We start from the raw sequence: 23,084 nt of genomic DNA on the forward strand, positions 1-23,084 counted from the left end.
GACACCCTCATTCAATCTGACCTCCTTACAAACCCTGAAATGATATTTCCTCAGAGGGCTTAGAATGAAATGTTCACAGAATTATTACTGCGCAAAATGAGGTGGTTTGCCTCATCAGCTCTCCAAAGGATCACCTCACCGAATGCTATTCTTCTACCTTTACCCCATAAACCTTCCCATTCGTCCTCTTCCAGTAACTGTTCAATTCTATTCTCTTCATCGTACCTGGCTCCACCACACTCTTTGGCAGTGCATTCCTGACCATAAACATTTTTCTGCATGAAAACGTTTTGTCTCATGTCACATGTGCTTCTTTTGTCAATCCCTCTACATCAGTGCCTGCTCATTATTGATTCTTTCATGCATGCGAACAGTTTGGCCTGATCTATTCTCACGAGACCCCTGTTGGAGGTATCTTTACCCAGTATCCCCTGGGATGGTGAATATCATCTCACCCAGTAACAGGAGACCATTCAGGTGCTCTCACTGTGGGACTGGGTTCAGGACACCATCCAGCCTCACTGTACTCCAGTGAATACACACTGGGGAGAGGCCATTCACCTGCTCTGAGTGTGGGAAGCAGTTCACTCAGACATCCAGCTTGATGAAACACTGGCGAGTTCACAAGTAACCACAGCCATTGGATTTATTTTGTTTGTTCATGGGATCACGGCATCACTTGCTGGGCCAGCATTTGTCATCCATTCTGACTGCGCAGGAGATGGTTCAGAGTCAACCCCATTATTCAGGGTCTGGATTCACATGTCGGCTGGACCAGGCCAGAATTACCACAGTTTCCCAGGCCCAATGACATGAAGAGTTGCTTTCTGGTCTATTATCCTATTTCGGAAATAATAATGAATAATTTTTGCAGTTGAATTAAAAGTGAAAGACCAAAATGGGTTTTATTCTGATTGAGTATGTCCTCCTGTTTCTCTCAGTTGTTATTGACAGTCTCATTCCACCCCCCCCCCACCAGAACCTGTTCCAGAGAGTGTTACAGAAAAGGCAGAATGGTCAGCTGCAGCTGGTCACCTGACCGGTCACTTGACACAAAGGTTCACTCTCCACAGATGCTGACAGTTCTGTTGAACTTTCCCCAGCAATGTTTGTTTTTGTTTCTGATTTCCCTGCATTTGCAGATGGTTAGTTTTTCAATATTCATCTTGTCTGTTGCAGAGGATTTTATCGAGGAATTTAGAGGGTTTTGAAAACTGCAAGTTAGGCCACAAATCAGCCATGATCTATTGAATTGCAGTGCATGGTTGAGGGGCTGAAAGGTCTCCTCCTCTTCCAATGAAAGTTGTCCATCTGCAGCTTGTGGTAACATTTCCCCTCACTGCTCACTTCACCTCCATGTCTAACACACTGTTACTGACTGAACAAACCTCCTGTGTTTGAACGAAACCTGCTCATGTTCAGTGGCTCCCTTACCTGCCATCCGGGTTTAACTCTCATCATGGAATGCTGTCTCATATTACTGCGGGAATGCTCACAAAGGACTCAGCCCGGAGTCTGTATCCCCTGGGATCCACAAAACCCATTTATTTCCTCCTTCCTCTCTCATTCTGGCTATTGAACTCTCGATTTCAATCCATTTTCCTGCCATGCTCTTCAACATTCCCATGTGGATGGACTACAGGCAGCTGGGATTTAATGAAGGGAAGTGGGGATTAGGCAGAACTACGAGGAGAGGCGACAGCAAAGACAGTTCACATTGTAACAGCAGAGTTTCTCTGTGACCCAGTGAATGGTGAGGCACCTGAGTTTGTGGGGGGAGACAGATTTAATGAGGGATTTGGTAAGATACTCAGACATTGACCTGTCCATCTGATTGTTAACTCAGAAGAAAGACAAAAGAAAGATACACATTTAGATAGCACCTTTGACCTGGGGCAATGAAACATGCTCCAGACCCAATGATTCCAACCTCAAATCTCTGAGCCCATAAAAACAAAGCTTCCTACTTATGACAGGTTGGCCCTCAGCCTCCTCTTTTCTTGAGTTGTTCAGCCTTTCCTGGTAATTACAATCTCTATGTTCCTGTAAGATTTGGGATGAATCCTTTATTATTTTTCTGTTCCTTGTGAGTGATGCCAGCAGCAGAAACAGTTCCTGACCTGTGAGGGGTTTCGGTTGGAGTATTTGTATTTACTAATTCATTCTCACCCTCACATACACAGTGTGAATTTGCTGTAAAACAGAAGAAAAGCATTGAGTGAGCACCCACAGAAACATAGAGGCAGCATGTGTACATGAGCTGAAAGAACCTGGCATGAGGAAAACGTGACGACAATCACAACTAGTTAGAGTCACAGGTGCAGAAAGAGGCTATTCGATCCATCGAACCTGCAATGACCTGCTTTCCCACCCTGCCTCCATAACCCCACATTTGCCATGGCTAACCCAACCGGCTGAACCTGCACACTACAGGCCATGTTAGCACGGCCTGCACATCTGTGGGAGGGTCACAGATTACATCCAAATGCTCGGAATTGTGGATGAAGGCTCACGAATATTTGACTCTGACACATGCTCTGTTTTTAAAAATAAAATCTGGAGGAAACTGCAACCAGAAAGATTTCCAATTATTCTGGGGAAAGAGAATTCAAAACTCGTGCTACTGACCCAGGGGACACAGTGAAAGTTAAAGAGGCCTGGGAACCATCAGAAATGTAACAGGTTGTGAGGAAGGTGGTGGTCAGACAGGGACAAAAAGACAGTCTGTCACAAGGGGGAAGGGGGGAGAGATTAAACAGCAGAAATGGTGGTCCCTCAAGGCCACAGGGAATGGAGTTAGGGCTGGGAAAGAAACCAGGAAACAAGACATGCAGCTGTCAAAGAAATACTTTGGAAAAACAGATTATAACAATATAGACAGCAGAGTTCACAGTCTGAAATTGTTGCTTTCGTTGGTGAGTACAGATCGTTGTAAAGTCTGGGTAGTTCTATTATAAGCAACACATATAGGATGGGCCAAGTGGCCGTGATCTGTGCTGTAACTTTCTGATATTTCTTATCTGACATTTGGAGTTCAAGTCTGATGATGATGTTAATAAATTTTCTAATTGGACTGGAGTTTAATATTCTGGAGAAATGTCAAATAAATCACATTGATCCTATTCTGCAGGCCTTAGTCCATAGCCCTGCATGTTCCAGCATTTCAGTTACATCCATGTCCTGCTGGTGGGACAGGATATACAGGGATGGTGATGGTGGTGCCTGGGAAATTGTAAGATATGATTCTGCGTGTATGACTGTGTAAGGCTGTTGGTTGACTAGTCTGTTTTCTAGCTCACCCAATACGATGCTGGCAGGGTGAGAAACTACATTTGGAGCTCCTCTGCTCACCAGTTCCTTTCCTTTCTGCTTTTTCTTATTTCTTTCTCTCAGTCACCCCCTTGCAGTCTCTGACACAAACGTCTCAACATTGAATCATGATATCAGGATAACCCTGTATCCTATGCCTCATTACTTTGTGAATGAGCCTTCCATGGGGAACATTATCAAACACCTTGCTAAAATCCAGATACACCACATCCACTGCTCTGTCCTCACAAACGTGTTTGTCACATCCTCAAATAATTCCATAAGGTTTGTGAGGCATAACCTGCCGCTCACAAAGCAATGCTGACCATCTCTAATCAATCTATGCTTTTCCAAATAATCATAAATCCTGTCTCTCAGAATCCTCTCCGATAATTTGTCCACAACTGATGTGAGACTGACTCATCCATGATTCCCAGGATTATCTCAATTGCCTTTCTTGCATAAGGGAATAATGTTTGCCACCATCCAATCATCTGGTATGACTCCGGTGGACAATGAGGATGCAAAGACCGTCACCAAAACACAGTAATCCCTTCCCTCATTTTCCATTACAATTCTAATATATCCTTTCTGGCACAGGAGTCTTATCTATCACCATGATTTTTCAATATGTTCAGCACATTCTCCATCTTAACATCAACTGGTTCGGGCATTCCAGCCTGTTTCACGCTGTCCTCACAAAGGACAAGTTCACACTCACTCATGAATACTGAAGCAAAGTACTCATTAAGGACCTCCCCTACCCCCTCTGACTCCTGGCACAAGTTTGCTTCACTATTAGGGGTATAAATATGGAATTATGTCTCAGCACTGAATTAATGTAAAGATGTTGCAGTGTACAATCACTCGATTACTTTGAATATTGAACTGTATTTTAACTGAGAAAACACAGTTGAATTGATTTCATTATATTTCACTTCATGCTAACATTTATTGTATTTCGAATCACAATAAGAGTTTCCTTTTTACATATATAAAACTTACTTAAAATTCATCGCACGTTTACGTACAGAAAATAGCATTATCATCTGCTTGTTCCTTCCTTTTTCAATGACTGTTCATTTTGAAATTGTGGAAGCTGTACTTTGTTGAAAGGAAGGGAAATTGTCTTCAGCTGAATATTCACATTGATTTAAAAATGCATCAGTCATTCAAAGTACAATGATCACGCAGTTTTGTCAATTTGTCTTTCAAAGAATTGTCATGAGATTCCTGTTTATTTACGACCATCATTCTTTTATTCTATTGTTATTGTAAAATAGTTTAATTTCCAGTCCATTACACACAGAAACTACCGAATTAATTCCCATTTAAATTACAACAATAAAACAGCTGATTAGTTTTCATTTGATTAACCACATTAAACATAATATTGCAGTCCCGCCGTGCTGAGTGGGAACATTATGAAAGGAGCTTGTGAGGCTGTGGCAGTGTCTCTATTACTAGACCTGAGGGATGGTTTCAGGTCACACCTTCAACAGAAATATATCAAGAGCTGCTCTGAATGTTGATTAGAGAGTAGCTAAGCGCAGACTGAATTGCTTTTCAATCCAACATTAGATCTGCTTTTATATGTAATATCAATAATCACAAATCTGATGCTTATTTGTGTCAGGTTACCAAGAAATATGTGTACGGGAATCGCCCATTTTTGGAAAGATCGCTTTAGCCACTTTGCTTTTACAAAAGACTTACAGTTGTCCCTAGTTTCTCTAACTGAGAGAAATCTGAAGAGGATTTTCACTTTAACGAAAAAGGGGGGGTGGGGGATGTTTCCCATATAAATTAATGCTTCTTCGATTTATGCATTAACAGCTTGTGAAAGGTTTCATAATAACGCTATACTTTCTGATAGTGGTGATACCTGTATCTAATTCTGTTGCTTATAAGTTCCTGGAGAATATTTGAAAATGTTGCAGAATTAAAGATTACGATGTTTAAGTAATGTGATTGATCTTTTTTTGTTACAAAGGGGCAAGTCCAAACAATTGAAACACATTAAACATTATTCTCTCATGCTATAAATTTGAAATAACGTTGATATCTTCTTCAGTAAACTAACAAATGCTCCCACCTATTACTTGTCAGTCAGCTGGTTACCTACTTTGTAACTAAATGTTGTGATTCACTCCTGTCCTTTAATCAAAGTGTATTTGTAATTGTTGTTTCAATTTATGAATTGTCAGGAAATTGTTTTTATTTTTCCATTCACCAGTCTCCCTGCTTTAGGAAAGATGTTGGGAAACTTGCAAGAGTTCAGAAAAGTTTTACTAGGGTGTTGCCAGTATTGGAACATTACAAGGAATTCAGAAAGGAAAGGGAGAGTCGGGATGGAGTAGGTTTTTCCAACAATGGTGAGGCCAAATATTAGTTTGTAGCAGAACGGGAGAGAAGGACATAACCAGAAAAGACAGACAGATAGAAAAAGGCACATTTTCTGTGATTTGGTGAGGGGGAGTTATGAGGAGGAGCAGCCCTACTCCAAAAGCACTATTCCTACATCCGTGAAATCACCCAACCCCACCCTAGTCTCAGCTCATTTACTGAAACACTCGCCCATCCCTGTGTTATCTCCAGACTTCATTACCCAAACACACTCCTGGCCAGCCTCCCACATTCAACTTACATGCAATCTCAAGAGTATCTAAAACTCGACTGTCTAAGTTCTCACTTGTACCATAACTTGTTGATCCATCAAAAGGCTCCTATTAACAAGCAACAATTTAAAATTCTCACCCTTGATGTAATTCCTGGCTGTGAACATCCCTGTCTCCCTGCACCACACAACCTGTGAGATCCCGACAACTCATTTTCTTTCAGACTCCCAACGATTTTTTTTTCATTGCTTCACCTATCTGGCTGTTTCTACTGTTGCCAAGGCAACATGGTCTGGAATTCCCACCCTAACCCTCTCAGACCTGCTTTCCTCCTTTATTCCTGAAAACCTGCTTATTTGGCAATTCTTTTGATAACCTGACCTAATATCCCCATCTGTGGCCTTGTGTCAGAAGCTCTCAATAGTATTTCTGTGGAATTATAAACATGATAAAAAAAAACAAACTGTTGTTGATTTGCACATACATTGTCAACTCTTCACTGTCGCTGAGTGAGTAATCTATAACAGCACTTACCCAACCACATTGTGGGAGCAATTTCACCACACGAACTGTAGCTGTACAGGGAAGTCAAACATCACCCTCTCCACAGGCAATGGGGCTTTGGCATTGATCATTGGGATCTGTGGAAGGAGAAACACAGCTGATATTTCAGGCAGTGCTAAATGCATTACAGGGAGGGAAAGTGTTGCAGCATTTGGGATTTTCAAATTTGTGTTTTACAATGTGCACTAAGTTCTGTAAAACCCCTCATTCCATACCATGAAAATTCCCTTCTCTTCCTGGTCAATATGTCTTTCCTTTCCCCTGCCCTGCACCTTCACACATTTCCAATGCCTTGGCCACAACACACACTGTGCTGTCAGTGAGGTTTATCAGGTGGTAAAGTATTGTCCTGCCCCTCATTCACTCCGATTGGTTGAAGGACCAACTGGCACATCCTGGTCCTCCAGCCTCGTCCCCCCACTCATTGGTCCTGCGCTGACATCAATAATCCGAGGCCCATTGTGGGCTGGAGCATGCTCAGTGCTTCCTGCTTTTGCTGCTGTTCATCAGGTATAAGAAAGAGAGAGGGCTCATCCCTGTTTCTCCTGATGTCAGACAATAACAACAACTACCTGCATTATATGGAGCGTTTCACATTGACAAATCTCCTAAAATGCTTCACGAATGATGGAAACGTTGATTAAAGAACAATTTTTAGATACATCTTCAAGGCGGACAGAGTGGGGGTGAGGGAGGATATTCCAAAGGTCTGTGTCCTCGGCAGTTCCAATCGTGGAGTGATATAGATGGGCAACAGCTTACAACGGAGACAGTTAGTGGCTAACCGTAGCTTAACAACCCCATGTCATAGCCCCCTACCCCACACACCAGGCCTTGCTCTCACAGCCTGTCATTACACACCACCTATGATTTGCCACTAACAGTCTCCATTAACAGCTAGTCACCTTCGCCCAGCCAGATGGTTATCCACTCCTTTATCCAACTGTTCTTCTCACTCTATCCACACCTACCCTTTACTCCTTTTATCTTGTCCCCCACCCCCAAAAAAACACTATCTTCTGCACATAAACTTGACTTTTTTTTCTCAGTGACATCTGTTCTGTGGAAGGGACACCGGATCGTAAACTTTAACTCTGATTTCTCATCACAGATGCTGCCAGACCTGCTGAGCTTCTCCAGAACCTCCTGGTTGTTGTTTCTGATTTACAGCATCTGCAGTTCGTTTGGTTTTAATTTACCGGGAGTCTGTAATTCAGGTCCTACAGCCTCTGCTGTCTCTCCCACCCCCACCCAGTGACACTGCACCTGCACAGCTCATGGACAGGTGTCGTCTTGCTGGCCACACCCCTCATTCACTCCCATTGGCTGCAGGACCACACAGACTCTCCTTCTATTGGTCTGGAGCTGCCGTTAATTAAGCCATCCCCCATTGTGAGGTGAGTGGTGGGCTCCTCCCTCTCTCTGCCCTGGGATGAGCTTCATCATTCACAGTGAATGGGGCAGTATCACAGAGCACAGGGGCTGGGGGCTCTTCGGCCCATTGGGGCTGTACTCTCCCCCTCTGGAGATGCTGCACATCTGTCCCAAGTCTGCTCCCATGAGCCCATAGCCTCCCAAATCTTTCCTTAAAAAGTAAAATTCCAAGTCTGTTTCAGAATACCTGCTGAATCTATGTCGTTCAGACTGTTCCAGATGCTCAGAACTTACTGAGTAAAATAGTGTTCACATTTTCACCTTGTATTATTTGCCAATTACTTGAAAGTAGTTACTAAAAATTGTGACAGGGTTAACAATTCTTCTCTCTCTTTGCAAATTCAAGACCTTGGAACCAAATCTGCACCAGTTCAAAATCACTGCTTCACCTTCTCAGCTCCAAGGTAATTATCTTTGCTTCAGCTAGCTCTGCACAAAAGAGAGGAATGCATCTTAATTGATTAAGATCAAAGAAACAGACCTCCGGTCCAATTCGTCCATGCCAACAAGGAATCCTAAACTAATGGATTCCCATTTACCATCTATTGGTCTGTATCCATCAAAACCCTTCCTATTCATGTACCCAATTGGAAGCCTTTTAAATGTTGTGATTTTATCAGCCTCCACTACTTCATCTGGTAGCCCCTCCCATACACACACCACACTCAGCTTGAAAAAGTCGCCACTTAGATCCCTTTTAAATGTTTGCCCTCTCAACTTAAACCCATGTGCTCTAGTTTTGGACCCACCTAACCTGAGGAAATAGGACCCCAGCTGCTCACCTTATCCACGCCCCTCGTGATTTTATAAATCTCCATGAAGTCACCTCTCAGTCTTTGACTCTCCAGAGAAAATAGCCCCAGCCTATTCAGCCCCTCCCTGTAGCCCAAATCCTCCAATCCTGGTAACGTTTTTGTAAATCTTGTCCAAACCTTTTCAAGTTTCACAACATCCTTCCCAGAGCAGGGAAATTCAAACTGAAAACAGAATTCCAGAAGTGGCTTAATCAACGTCCTGTCCAGCCACAATATGACGTCCCAGCTTCTGTATTCAATGCATTGACCAATAACGGAGACCGTTAATGGAGTCCCATTTGCCAGCGGTTCACCCTCATCCCTCTAAAACCTCCCTCTTCATGTACCCAATCAGATGCCTTTTAAATGCTGCAATTGTTCTAGCCTCCACCCCCTCCTCTGGCAGTTCATTCCATACATGCAATGCCCTCAACGTGAATAAGATGCCCCTTAGATTCCTTTTAAACCTTTTCCCTCTCGCCTTAAGCCTGTACCCTCTATTTTCGGACCCACCGAACTTGGGAAGAAGCCCCTGACTGCTCACCTTATCCTTGCCCTTCATGATTTTATAAGATCACCTCTCAGCCTCCAACTCTCCAGGGAAAATAGTCCCAGCCTATTCAGCCTTTCCCAACAGCTCAAACCGTCAATCCCCGGGAAAGTCCTTGCAAATATTTTCTGAACCCTTTCAAGTTTCTCGACATTATTCCAAGAACAGGGAGATTGGAACTGACAACAGAATTCCAGAAGGGCCTTAATCAATATTCTGTACAGCCACAATATGACATCACAACAGCTGCATTCAATGCATTGACCAATAACGGGGAGCGTACCAAATGCTGCATTCACTCCCTCGCCTCCCTGGGACTCTACTTTCAAGGAACTATGAACCTGCATTCCAAGGTCTCTTTGTTCAGCAACGCTCCCCAGGACATTACCATTAAGTGCACAAGTCCTGCCCTGATTTGCCTTTCCAAAATACAACAGCTCACGTTTATCTAAATTGAACTCCGTCTGCCATTCCTTGCTCCAATGGCCCATCTGATCAAGATCCTGTTGTATTCTGAGCTAACCTTCTTCACTGTCCATGACACCTCCAATTTTGGTGTCTTCTGTAAACCTACTGACCATACCTCATATATTCACATCCAAGTCATTTATTTAAGGGCCCAATATCCATCATTGCAGCACACTGCTGCTCACAGAACTCCAGTGCGCAAAGCAACCCTCCATCATCCTCGGTCTCCTACCTTCAAGGTAGTTTTGTAATGGCTTGCTTTGTCTGCATTCCATGTGATCTAACCCTGCTAACCAGTCTGCTTTGTGGAACCTTGTTGAATGTCCATATAAACAGCATTCACCGCCTGGTTTAATCAATTTTCTTTGTCACTTCAAAACACTCACTCAAGTTAGTGAGACCCAACTGTGCATGTACAAAGCCACAGTGACTCTCCCTGATCATTTCTGTCCCGTTGTGCCTTCCTTGTTCGGTCCACACTCTCCCACCAACCCACGCTCCACACCCTTGACCCTCCCTTACCGTCACAGGAAATGTAAAACATGCGGCCACACCTCCCTCTGACCTCTGTCCAAGACCTCAAAAGGATCTTTTCACATCAGGCAGAGATTTGCCTGCACATCCCAAAACCTCATATACTGCATCTAGTCACTATGGGAAATTTAACATGGTTCATCCAACTAACCTACACATCTTTGGACTGCGGGAGCAAACTGGAACACCTGAAGGAAATCCTCACAGACACTGGGGAGAATGTGCCAACTCCAACACAGACAGTTGCCCAAGGCTGGAATCAAACCCAGGTCCCTGGTGCTGAGGAAGCAGCGCTAACCACTGAGCCACAATACTGTGGGATCTTCGGTGCTGATGCGCTGCCCCACTGATATCTCAGTCACTCACCCTGCCTCATTTTCTAAGAGGCAGTGATGATGGAGTGAAATTATCACTAGACAGTTAATCCAGAGACCCAGATAACGTTCTGGGGACCCGGGTTTGAATCCCATCACGGCAGATTTTGGAACGTGAATTCAATAAATATCTGGAAAAAATAATCTAGTGACGACAAGGAATCCATTGTCAATTGTTGGAAAAACCCATGTGGTTCACTCATGACCTTTAGGGAAGGAAAATGCCATCCTTACCTGGTCTGGTCTGCATGGGACTCCAGACCTATAGCAACGTGGTTGACTCTTAACTGCCCTCTGGGTAAACGCAGCAATAAATGCTGGCCGAGCCAGTGATAGCCTCATCCTGTGAATGAATAAAGGAAACAGGTCAGGTTTTGTTCCTTCTCTAGTAGGTACATCCTACAAACTCAATCAGAAATGTTCTCGTACACACTGAACAAATACATTTCCATCCAAGCCCTTAACACTACAGCACTCCGAGGCCATGTTGGTAAAGTTAAAACCCCTTATCATTGCAACTATATTTTTACAGATAACTGAGGTCTGCCGGTAAAATTGTGTCTCAATTCCCGCTGACTATTGGGAGAGAGTCTATAATACAATCCCAGTAAGATGGTCATCCCTTTCTTATTTCTCAGTACCACCCAAATAACTTGCCTGGATGTACTCCCAGGAATATCCTCCCGAAGCCCAGCTATAATGTTATCCCTAATCAAAAACACCTCTCCCCCTGCTCTGTTGCCCCCTTTCTATCCTTGCTATAGCATCTATACCCTGGAACATTAAGCTGCTAGTCCTATCCATCCCTGAGTGCTGCCTCTGTAATTGCTGTAATATCCCAGTGCTATGTTCAAAACCATACCCTGAGCCCACCTGCCTGACCTGTCAGGTCTCTTGCACTGAAATAAATGCAGTGCAACTGGTCCGTCCCACCCCATTCTGGGACTTGCTCTTGCCTGCCTTGACAGTCTGACCGGTGAACAGTACCAGCCTCAGACTCACCTCTTTTCTCACTATCTCTTTAGGATTACCCCGACTCCCTCACTGGTTTAATGCCTCCCGAGTGGCACTAGCAAATCTCCCTGCTCCTCAGGACCCCATGCTTTCCCCTTCCTATGCCATTGGTACCAATGTACAATGTCCTCCCACTGGTTAGTTTCCCTTTGCAGAATATTCTGCTCCCTCTGAGAGACATCCTTGACACTGGCACCAGGGAGGCACCACCCCATTCTGATGTCTCACTGTCAGCTGCAGAAACGGCAGACTGTGCCCCTGACTAGAGAGTCCCCTATCACCATCGATCGTGTGGAACTTGATATACCTCACATTATGTTAGAAGCCAGTCTCAGTACCAGTAACTTGGCTGTCAGTGCTACATTCCCCTGAAAGTCTATTCCCACCTACATTTTCCAAAACAGTATACTTGTCTGAGATGGGGATAGCCACAGGAGACTCCTGCAGTACCTACCTACCCCTCCTAGCTTTCCTGGAGGTAACCCATCTACCTGACTGTATCTGCAGTATCCTGCAATTCTCAGACTGCCACCTATCACACCCCCCGGCTCCTGTCAATTCCTCACTGCCTTTAATCACTCCTCCACCAATCCATGCGATCCAATAGGATTTGCAATCACATTTCCTGCAGACAATCATCAGGATCATTGAAACTCTCCCTAATCTCCCACATCCGACAGGAACAGCACGCCACTCTACAACAGACCATCTCTCTGCCTTAATCTCCAGACCAAGACAAAGACACAGTCTTACTGCTTGAAAAATACTGCCCGAGAATAACTTAATGCTTATGTTTCATATCTTAAACATTTAATCAAGAGACTGTAAGACATTAAAAAGAAATCCTCACCTTACTCACTATTGTAGATTTAATAAAATAAAACCAACTAAGATTGATGTTTGAAGAGACTGAAACTCACTGAGCTGATCCTGGCTCTGAGTACTTCCAAGGGTGAGGTCTCTCTGAGGGCAGCTGTGAAATGTCACTGTTTCTCTTCTCTGCCCACTCCATTTCCAGAGAGGTTTTTAACTTCACAGCAAGTCAGCTCAGAGAGGTCACTGCTTGGGTTTATTCACTGGAGGGTGCCTTTGCTGCCCAGACCAGTATTTATTGGCCACCTTTACTTGTCTTGGAGAAAGTGGTGGTTAACCGCCTCCCTGAAATGCTGCAGTCCATGTACACCACAGTGATGTTTGGACAACAATCCCCCTCCGTCCCCACCACCCTCCCTGTCTCTGTAATCCCCCTCCGGCCTCACCACCCTCCCTGTCTCTGTAATCCCCCTCCGGCCTCACCACCCCCCTGTCTCTGTAATCCCCCTCCGGCCCCACCACCCTCCCTGTCTCTGTAATCCCCCTCCGGCCCCACCACCCTCCCTGTCTCTGTAATCCCCCTCCGGCTTCACCACCCTCCTGTCTCTGTAATCCCCCTCCGGCTTCACCACCCTCCCTGTCTCTGTAATCCCCCTCCGGCTTCACCACCCTCCCTGTCTCTGTAATCCCCCTCCGTCCCCACCACCCTCCGTCTCTGTAATCCCCCTCTGGCTTCAGAAATTACATGTCCGTGGCATAAGATTTTTATTTGGATTCGTTTTTGTTTAATAAACCACCTCCCCCCTCCACAAAAAAGTGACATATTTCACCCCCAAACAAATTTCTGTTGATTGCCCTTTTGGAGAGGCCGACACATGGACACCGCAGTATTTTATCTCACATTGTACACGTAGAATGATGGAACTTGCTTTTAAATATTGCTAAAAAAGGAAGGCAATGGCTTAATGGTATTCCTGCCAGATGATTGAAATGTACAGTGTTCCGAGGATTAGGGATAGAATCCCAACATGGCTGATGGCAGCATCGGAATCCAATACAATCTAGAATGAAAAGGCGAATGATGACCATGAAACTATTGTCGATTGTTAGAAAACCCAACTGGTTCACTCATGTCCTGTCGGGAAGGAAACGGTCATCCTCACCTGGTCTGGCCTACATGTGACTCCAGACCCACAGCAATGTGGTTAGCTCTCAACTGCCCTCAGGAAAAATACATTAAAAACTGTTAACAAATACCCCGCAGGTATCACTTAAAAACTGGCTGTTCCCAATGGGACCATGGGAATTTCTGAACGGCCTGAACTAAAACGGAGTTTCAGCTTCACCTTCTCCCCGTCTCCCCTCACTCTGTTTACACCCAACTCCAGAACACTCTCATTGAGCCAAGCAGCCCTCACAGTGCAGCCCTGTCATTGTCATTGTCTGCTCACACCTACACTGCCCTCAGCCTCCTGTACTGTTCCAGTGTATCTCAATGGGAGCTCAGGGACAGCATCTCATCTTTCAGTTCAGCCTTTTGTAACCACAGAGTCAACATGGACCTCAGCAGTTTCTGAATGAACAGACAGTTGTCAGAAGCTGGAACATCCCACCTGAAAAGGTACTGGAATTTGAGTCTAAAAGGAGTTTTAATGGGAAGTTTGCAGGTAATTGAAAATATGAAGTTTACAGGTTAACATCATGAAGTGGGTGATTGGGTCTAAATCTGAGAGTTCTTACAAAGAGACGAGGTGTAATTTGGATAAATCTGTGCTCCCTCTCAGGGCAATATCTCCTTCCTCAGCTGCAGGGCCCAGAACAGAGCACACACCCAAAGGGTGATCCAAACATGAATTTGTACATCTTTCTGCTTAACAAAAATATTGGAGATATTTTCCCACAAACAGAACTGACAAACCTTTCTCCTTCCACAGTTAAATGCCAATGATATTCAGATCCTGATGACTCCATTGACTGTAAAAACTTACTTTTGAGATCCCAACCTCAATTATTCTGATTTACTATCCTATGAAATAAATTGACAAAACAAAACAGAATATAAAGACATACCTTCCTCTTGGTTTGTGCTTGATGTGTAAATGCCTCTCCTAAAATCACATGCCCCCCTCCCCCTCCCCCATCCGAGGAAGAGGACATGTCCATGCCCCTCACTGTACCTTGCCCCCAATAAAGATGGCGGCCATATCCCAGGACCTATCACCGCCTGAGGGCCGCAGCCATTTTCCCATCTTTTGCAAACGCGGGATTAAGAGTTTCTAATTCAGACTAACGACCCGTACAGAGTGTAATTAAAACTTCCCAGTCTGAAGTGACTCATTACCCCCGCCTCTGAGGCCACTCTCCCCTTCCCTGTTTGCCTCTCCCACATTCACCAACGGCCGAGTCACGTGACACTGCACAGGCGGAGTTACTGGTGACGTGTCATCCCACTGGCCACGCCCCTCATTCACTCCCATTGTTTGGATGGCCAGCTGGTTCCACTTGGTCCACCAGTCCCACCCCCTTTTCCTATTGTTCCGAAGCTTCCACCAATCAGCTGGACCCCATTGTGAGGTCAGTGGTGGGATCCTCCCCCTGCCTGAATCAAACCCGGAAGGTGGATGGATGGTGTCAATCAGGAACAACAAGCAGGAGGTGCTGGGAAAGCTCAGCAGGTCTGGCAGCATCTGGGAACAGGAATCTGTCCAGTGGCCCTTCCTCAGAACCGATGGGAGCTGGGAAAATTAGAATCCTGACAGTGTGGAAACAGGCCATTCGGCCCCAAAAGTCCACAGCGTCCCTCCGAATGGTATCCCACCCAGATTCATTCCCCTACCCTATGACTGTATATTTCTCCTGACTAAATGCACCTCACCTACACATCCCTGAGCATTATGGGAAATTTAGCTTGGCCAATTCAACTAACCTGCAGATCTTTGTCCTGCAGGAGATAGGGGTTAAAGAGTAAATAATAGACAGGGACAGAACACCAAAAGAGAAACTGGAACATTTGGAAAGATAAAGGAGTGGATTACGATCTGGCTGTGAGGGTGCATAGCTGTTAATGGAGGGGACAGGAACCTGTGTCTGGCAGCATCTCAGTGGAGGTGGCGGAAATGGCAGCTGATGATCTACGTTCTGCTGCAAAAACAGACCCCGAGCTTCCAGCTGCCTGTCACTTTCACACACGAGCCTGTTCCCTGGCCACCATCTCGGTCTCATGCTTACTGCAGTGTTCCAGTGAGGCCACAACATACCAAATGGCCCCATATTACAAGGACTGCAATTTCCCCTCCCATGTGGTCAATACCATCCACTAGATCTCCTCCACTTCCTGCACCTCTGCCTTTGAAACCCACACCTTCAACTGCAACAAGGATAGAACACCCCCTCCACCCCCAAGTCCTTACCTTCCACCGAGATACAACACATCAGCCTTTGCCATTTCCACCCAGATACAACACATCATCCCCTGCCATTTCCACAAGCTACAATCAGACCCCACCACCAGATCCTTAAGGGGTTTGACAGAATAAATACTGATGTGTCTGAGGGTAAATACTGAGAGGGGAGTCTGAAACCAGATTCTGAGTCAGTCACAGAATCAAGGGTTCTGTTTCGGATTCATCAAGTTTAATGCAACACAGACACGGGTAAGGGGTTTCAGTAGCAATGGAGCTGGAGTGAGGAGGATACAAACAACGTTTAAGAAATTAGAATTCCTGGTGTTTGGGATTGTGTAGATGTCTGATCAGGAGGTCAGTTTCACATCAGAAACAACTGTAATATTGTGAAGAGTGTAGTTCTGCTGCATCGTTCCCAGTGAGAGGGAGGGGCTCAGCAGTAAGGGAAAGGAATTTGTCAGGCAACGGGTTTAACCATGACAATGTTTCATTGGAGGAAACTGCACCTAATCGAGTAGTGGGAATGTGGTTAGCAGCTTGATAACTGAGTAACAGTGGAGTAATGGAGAGGGATGATGGGGAGGGAGAGCTGGGCATTGTCAGTGTACATGTGAAACCTAACATTGTGCAAATGCACTATGTCACCTCAAGGATTGATCCATGAGGGACAGCAAATGCAAGGAATTCAGAAAGCAAAGGGACAGTGGAGATGGAGCAGGATTTTCCAACAACCATGAGGTCAAATATTAGTTTTTCACAGAACGAGAGAGAAGGACATAACCAGAAAAGACAGAACAAGGAACAATATCTGTGAATCGGTGAGGGGGACTGATGAGGAGGAGGAGAAAAGAGAGTTGGAAACTCTATGGTTCAGTGAGATTAGGGGAAAGGGTCAAGATGAGCTCTGATACGGCTTGACAGGAGATTGGCGAAAATTTGGACAAAAACCGGGAACACTTCGTGAGGCAGTTTGGCTCGGCGGGCTAGTGGGAGGGAGGGAAGCTACAAATCGGATTATCTCAGTCTTAGTGACAGAGAAACTCCATGTGCTCCAAACTCTTGTTGTTGGAGAGAAGGATGGAGGAGACAGGATGATGGACAGTGTTTCACAAAGAAACAAAACCTGGGTAAGTGATATTTAAAGTGAGTGAACAAACCTAATGTATTTAACTTTTATCCAAAATATTAAAATAAACGACTGAAGTCCTAGTTCGAATCCCAACTTGGCAGACGGTGGAATCTGAATTCAAGAAAAAAAATAAGTGGAATTAGGAATCTCCTGATCTCCATGGAACCATTGTCAATGGCGAAAAAAATCCTGCCAACCCGACAGTGGCCCAGCCAGCTACTCACTGTATTAATCACTGCAAAGTCTCAACAAAGGAATGAAACTGGATGGACCACTCGGTATCTAACAGGGCACCAGAAAATACAACCACAGAATCAGCCCACTCGATGGTGCGATGTCCTCCAGACTAACATCTGGAGTTTGGTGTCAAAATGTGTAGAGCTGTCTCACAGACCAATCAAGGAACTGACTGACATACTCATACTCATGAAATCAACCCTTACAGACAATGCTGAAAATGTGTTCCTGGAAAAGCGCAGCAGGTCAGGCAGCATCCGAGGAACAGGAAAATCAACGTTTCAGGCATGAGCCCTTCTTCAGGAGCCCTCTTACAGAGGATGACCAGACACCACCATCACCATCCCTAGATATTGAGAGTGTGGTGATGGAAAAGCACAACAGGTCAGGCAGCATCCGAGGAGCAGGAGAATCGACGTTTCGAGCCTAAGCCCTTCATCAGCCTGACCTGCTGTGCTTTTCCAGCACCACACTCTCGACTCTGATCTCCAGTATCTGCAGTCTTCATTTTCTCCTGAAATCTCTGGATATATCCTGTCCCACCAGCAAGACAGACCAGATAGAGGTAGTGGCACAGACAGGGAGGATTTGCCCTCGGAGTCCTCATCATTGACTCCGGACACCAGGAAATCTCATGGCTCCTGCTGATTACCACGCTCCGTCCTCCCTTGGCTGATGAATCACTTCTCCTACATGTTGAACAACATTTGGAGGAAGCACTGAGGAAGTAAAATGGTGTCAAACGGACTTGGGGGACAGGATTTCAATATCCACAATCGAGACTAGCTCTGCAACAGAATTACTGACTGAGCTGGTCAGGTCCTAAAGGATATCGCTGCTCAACTGAGTCTGCAGCAGGTGGTGAGGGAACCAACAAGAGGGAAAAACATACTTGATCTCATTGTTATGAACTGACCAGGAGCAGATACATCTGTCCATGACAGTATCGGTAAGATCGACCATCACACATCCTTTTGGAGTCACAAGTTTTGGCTTAAAGTTGAGAAAAACCTCCATCGCGTTGAGTGACACGATCACCGTTCTAAATGAGACAGACTTTGAAGAGATGTAGGATCTCAAACTGGATATCTCGGAGATACATCAACAGCAGCAGAACAGTACTACAGCACAATCTGTAATCTCATGGGTTTGTAAGTCTGGCTATCGCCCATGACAATGGACAGTAAAAGGAGGGCATGCCAAGAGCAACACCAGGCATACCTAAAAATGAAGTGCCAACCTGGTGAAGCTACCAAACAGGACCATCTGCATTTCAAACAGCATCAGCAGCAAGCAACAGAGCTAAACGATCCCACAACAAATGGGTCAGATCAGAGCTCTGCAGTTCTGCCACACCCAGTTGTGAGCAGTGATGGACAATAAAACAACTCACTGGAGGAAGCATCACAGATATCCCCACCCTTACTGATGGAGGAGCCTCACACATCCATGTACCAGATAAGATAACAGCATTTGCAGCAATCTGCAGCCAAAAGTGCAAAGTGGGATGATCCATCTCAGCCTTCTCCAGTGGTTTCCAACATCACAGATGTGAGTTTTAAGCCAGTTCTATTCAGTTTGAATAACATCAAGAAATGGTTAAGTAGTGCAAAGACTATCGGCACTGTCGGCAACAATACTGATGGCTTGTGCTCCAGAACTTGCCACCCACCAAGCCAAGTACCGCTCCAGCGCTGGCATCTACTGACAATGTGAAACATTGCCCATGGACGTTCAACACAAAAACACAGGGCAATCCAACCCAGGCAATTTCCCTCCGTCAGTCCACACTCGATCAGCAGTAAAGTGATGGAAAATGTCATCAACAGGGCTACCAAGCAGCAGCTGCTCAGCAACAGCCAGCTCAGCGACACTCATTTTAGTCTCCACCAGGGCCACTCAGCTCCCGATTGTGGTACTGCCCTGATTCACAACCTGACAACCAGCTGAATCCCAGAGGTGAGGTGAGGGGGACAGCCCAGTCCCACTCCAAGACCACTATTTCTAGCTGGTTCTAACCTTGCATCAGCTCATACACTCTCATCCACCTTGTGTTATCTCCAGACTTCATTATCCAAACACACTCCTGGCCAGCTTCCCACATTCAACCTCCCTGTAATCTCAAGAAAACTAAATCTCTGCTGCCTAAGTACTCCCTTGTACCAAAACATGTTGTTCCATCAAAAAGCTCCTATTCATAATCAACAACATAGAGCCACAGAGATGTACAGCATGGAAACAGACCCTTCAATCCCAACCCGTCCATGCCGACCAGATATCCCAACCCAATCTCGTCTCACCTGCCAGTATCCGGCCCACATCCCTCAATTTAAAATTCTCACCCTTGATATAATTCCTGGGTGTGACCATCCCTAGCTCGCCGCATCACACACCCTTTGAGAACTCGACAACCCATTCTGTTCGAGACTCCCAATGATCTGTTAATTCATTACCTCACCTGTGTGGCTGCTTTTATAGTTACCAAAGCAACAAGGTCTGAAATTCACAGCCAAAACCTCACAGGTCTGCTTTCCTCCTTTAAGACATTCCTCAAAACCTGCTTATTTGGCAATGCTTTTTTGTCACTTGACCTAATATCATCCTTCTCTGGCCTGATGTCTAAAGTTCCCAATAATATTTTTGTGAAATTATAAGCAGGATAATAAAACTACAAACTGTTCCTGATTTGGACATTATCTTCACATCATCACTGTTGCTGTAATGAATAATCTGTAATGTCTCTTACCCAACCACATTGTGGGAGCACCTTCACCACACAAACTGCAGCTGTACAAGAAAGTCAAACATCACCCTCTCCCCAGGCAACAGGGCTTTGGCATTAATCACGGGTATCTGTGGAAGGAGAAATACACATGATGTTTCAGGGAGTGGAAAACGGATTACAGGGAACGAAGATGATGCAGAATTTATAGGCAGAAATGGAAGGAAAATACACTTGCTTATTTGGAAATAAGAATTCTTGACTGTCAAAGATTTTCCAGAAAAAAATTAAGCAGCAGCACATGGTCAGGGGCTGGGCGGCAGTGAAAAATTAATTTACAAAAATGTCTGTAAAAGTAATAGTAAAACACACCCATTGTTCGAGACTGAGGAAGTTAGATATTGACAAAGTGGTCATGAGGGAGCCCAGAGATGAAGTAGAGCAGAATAAGCTGTTATGATCCTACAGTCAGAGATGTATTGCATTGACACAGACCCTTCGGTCTAACTCATCCAAGCCAACAGGTATCCGAACCTAATCTATTCCCATTTGCCAGCACTTGGCCCATATCCCTGTAAACGCTTCCTAATCATATCATGTGTCTACTTAGATGCCTTTAACAAGTTTTAATTGTACTAGCCTCCACCACTTCCTCTGGCAGCTCATTCCACCCACTGCATGAAAGAGTTGTCCTTTAGGTCCCTTTGAAATTTTATCCGTTCACCCTAAAGCAATGCCCTCTACTTCTGGACACCACCACTCCAGGGAAAACACCTTGTTCATTTACTCCATTCATGCCCCTCATAATAGTATAAATCTCCATAACATCACCGCTCAATTTATGGCACTCCAGGGAAAACAGCCCCAGCCTTTTATGCCTCAACGTGTAGCTCAATCTCAAACCCTAACAACATCCTTGGAAGTCTTTTTTGGAACATTTCAAGTTTCACAGCACCCTTCTGATAGGAGGCAGGCCAGAATTGCACACAATATTCCAAAAGTGGCTTAACAAATGTTGCTGTACAGAACATGACCTCCCACATCCTATACTCAATGCTCTAACCAATAAAGGAATATATATTAAACACCTTCTTCATCATCCTATCTACCTGCAACTTGACTTGCAAGGACTATGATCCTGCAGACCAAGGTTTCTTTTTTCTGTAAACGTCTCCAGGGCCTTGCCATTCAGTGTATAAGTCCTGCCTTGTTTTACTTTTCCAAAATGCAGCACCTCACATTTATCTAAATTATACCCCGTCTCATCAATATCTCATTGTAATCTGACGTAACCTTCTTCATTATCCACATTACCTCCAATTTTGTATGACCTGCCAACTCATTTACGATACCAAATCATTTAAATGAATGATGAAACAAATCTAGAAATAAACATCCATTTCTCTGAGTTAGAATGTGCTCTGTGTAAATCCTGCCCAACGACTCTGTACCAGAGAAAGGCTGCACATGCGCCTGGCTGCACCTTGCCCCCTACAAAGCTGGTGGCTCCACACATGTCCAGTGAATTCTTGCCCCAAATAAAGATGGTGATGCTCAACAATGCCCGCAGCCACACTGAGGCAATTCCCCGTTTACTGAAAACACGAGACTGGGACGTTCAAATGTGTGTTTTCCGATGTGCACGTTGTGTTTGTTAAACCTTTCCGCTCATACAGAACCTCTCTCACCTCCTGCGGTTCCACAGACAGCCTTGATGTTTGTGGGTACCTGTTCTCGTTAGTCCTTAGTGTATTTGTACAATCACTTTGGATTCGCCTTAAACCCATTTCCTAAAGCTATCTTGTGCCCCCTTTTTGCCCTCCTGGTTTACCTCGAGTATACTCCTCCTGCCCCTATACTCCTCTCGGGATTCTCACAAACCCAGCTCTCTGTACCTCCCATATGCCTCCTTCATTTTCTTGACCAGGGCCTCAATTTCTTTCGACAGGCAGCATTCTCTACATCTACCAGCCTTGGCCTTAACAGGAACATACTGTCTATATACTCTCATTGTCACAGGCCTATGGAGGCAATGGCAGATGAGGACAGAGAAACAATCATTCCCAGTAAAGAGGTAATGTTGGGAAAGATAACAGCCTCAAGGTAGCTGGGTCTCCTGGCCCTGATGGATTGCATCCCAGGGACTAAAGGAGATGGAGGCTGGGGGGGGGGGGGGAAAGAAAGATTAACAAATAAACTCGTGATAATTCACTAAAATTTGTTGGATTCTGGGATGGTTTTGACAGAGTGGAAGCTGCAAATGTGGTGCCACTATTTTTCAAAAAGGGCCTGTTAGCTTAACTTCTGCAGTGGAGAAAATGCTTGAATCTCTCAAGGAAGTAGTGGTGAGATATCTGGGTAGAAATTGTCTCATTTAGCAGACACAGCATGGATTCATGAAAGGCAGGTCATGTCTAACACATTTACTGGAATTATTTGAGGATACAACGAGTGCGTTGGACAAGGCAGATTCGGTGGAGGTGGTGTACCTGGATTTCCAGAAGGTATTCGATAAGTTGCCACAGAAAAGGCTGCTGTATAAGGTAAAGATGCACAGCATTATGGGTAATTATCATTGATACAGGATCGGTTCACCAACATAATACAGAATGGGGATAAATGGGTGTTTGAATTAGTGTTGGCACTACAACTGTTTGCAATTTACACAGATGTTTTGGAGTTGAGGACCAAGTGTACGGCATCAGAGTTCACATTTGATACAAAGATGAGTAAAGCAATGTCTGCAGAGACCACTAAGTCTGCACAAGGATACAGAGAGGTTACGTGAGTGGGTAAGGATCTGGCAGATGGAGTTCAATGTTGAGGTCATCCATTTTGGAAGGACTAACAACAAACTGGATGATGAAATGGTGAAAACATGCAGCAGGCTGCTGTACAGAGGGAGCTGGGTGTCCTTGTGCATGAATCACAGGAAGCTGGTTTGCAGGTACAGCAGGTAATTAAGGCAGTGAAGGGAATATTGTCCTTCATTGCCAGAGGGATGGTTATGCTGCAGCTGTACAGGGGGCTGGGGAGGCCACACCTGGAGTACTGTGTACAGGTTTGGTCCCCTTACATTAGCAAGGATGTACTGGCACTGGAGGGAGTACAGAGGAGGGT

At 45.0% G+C, this 23,084-nt stretch overlaps 1 long non-coding RNA gene across 3 annotated transcripts; it reads right to left on the reverse strand.

The window, feature by feature from the left end:
- Nucleotides 1-1,502: 1,502 nt before the first annotated feature.
- On the reverse strand, nucleotides 1,503-20,090 carry LOC132814063 (uncharacterized). 3 transcript variants are annotated; one of them, XR_009644283.1, is made up of 4 exons: nucleotides 19,989-20,090; nucleotides 10,880-10,988; nucleotides 6,462-6,568; nucleotides 1,503-2,193 (listed from the first exon to the last, which is right to left on the reverse strand). It is a non-coding gene; the product is annotated as an uncharacterized LOC132814063 (long non-coding RNA). The 3 variants fall into 3 exon arrangements; XR_009644284.1 differs by lacking the exon at nucleotides 19,989-20,090 and adding an exon at nucleotides 14,391-14,457; XR_009644285.1 differs by lacking the exon at nucleotides 1,503-2,193 and adding an exon at nucleotides 4,324-4,408.
- Between the last annotated feature and the right edge of the window lie 2,994 nt (nucleotides 20,091-23,084).

This window comes from Hemiscyllium ocellatum, unplaced genomic scaffold, assembly GCF_020745735.1.
Source record: "Hemiscyllium ocellatum isolate sHemOce1 unplaced genomic scaffold, sHemOce1.pat.X.cur. scaffold_649_pat_ctg1, whole genome shotgun sequence".
Lineage (NCBI taxonomy): Eukaryota > Metazoa > Chordata > Chondrichthyes > Orectolobiformes > Hemiscylliidae > Hemiscyllium > Hemiscyllium ocellatum.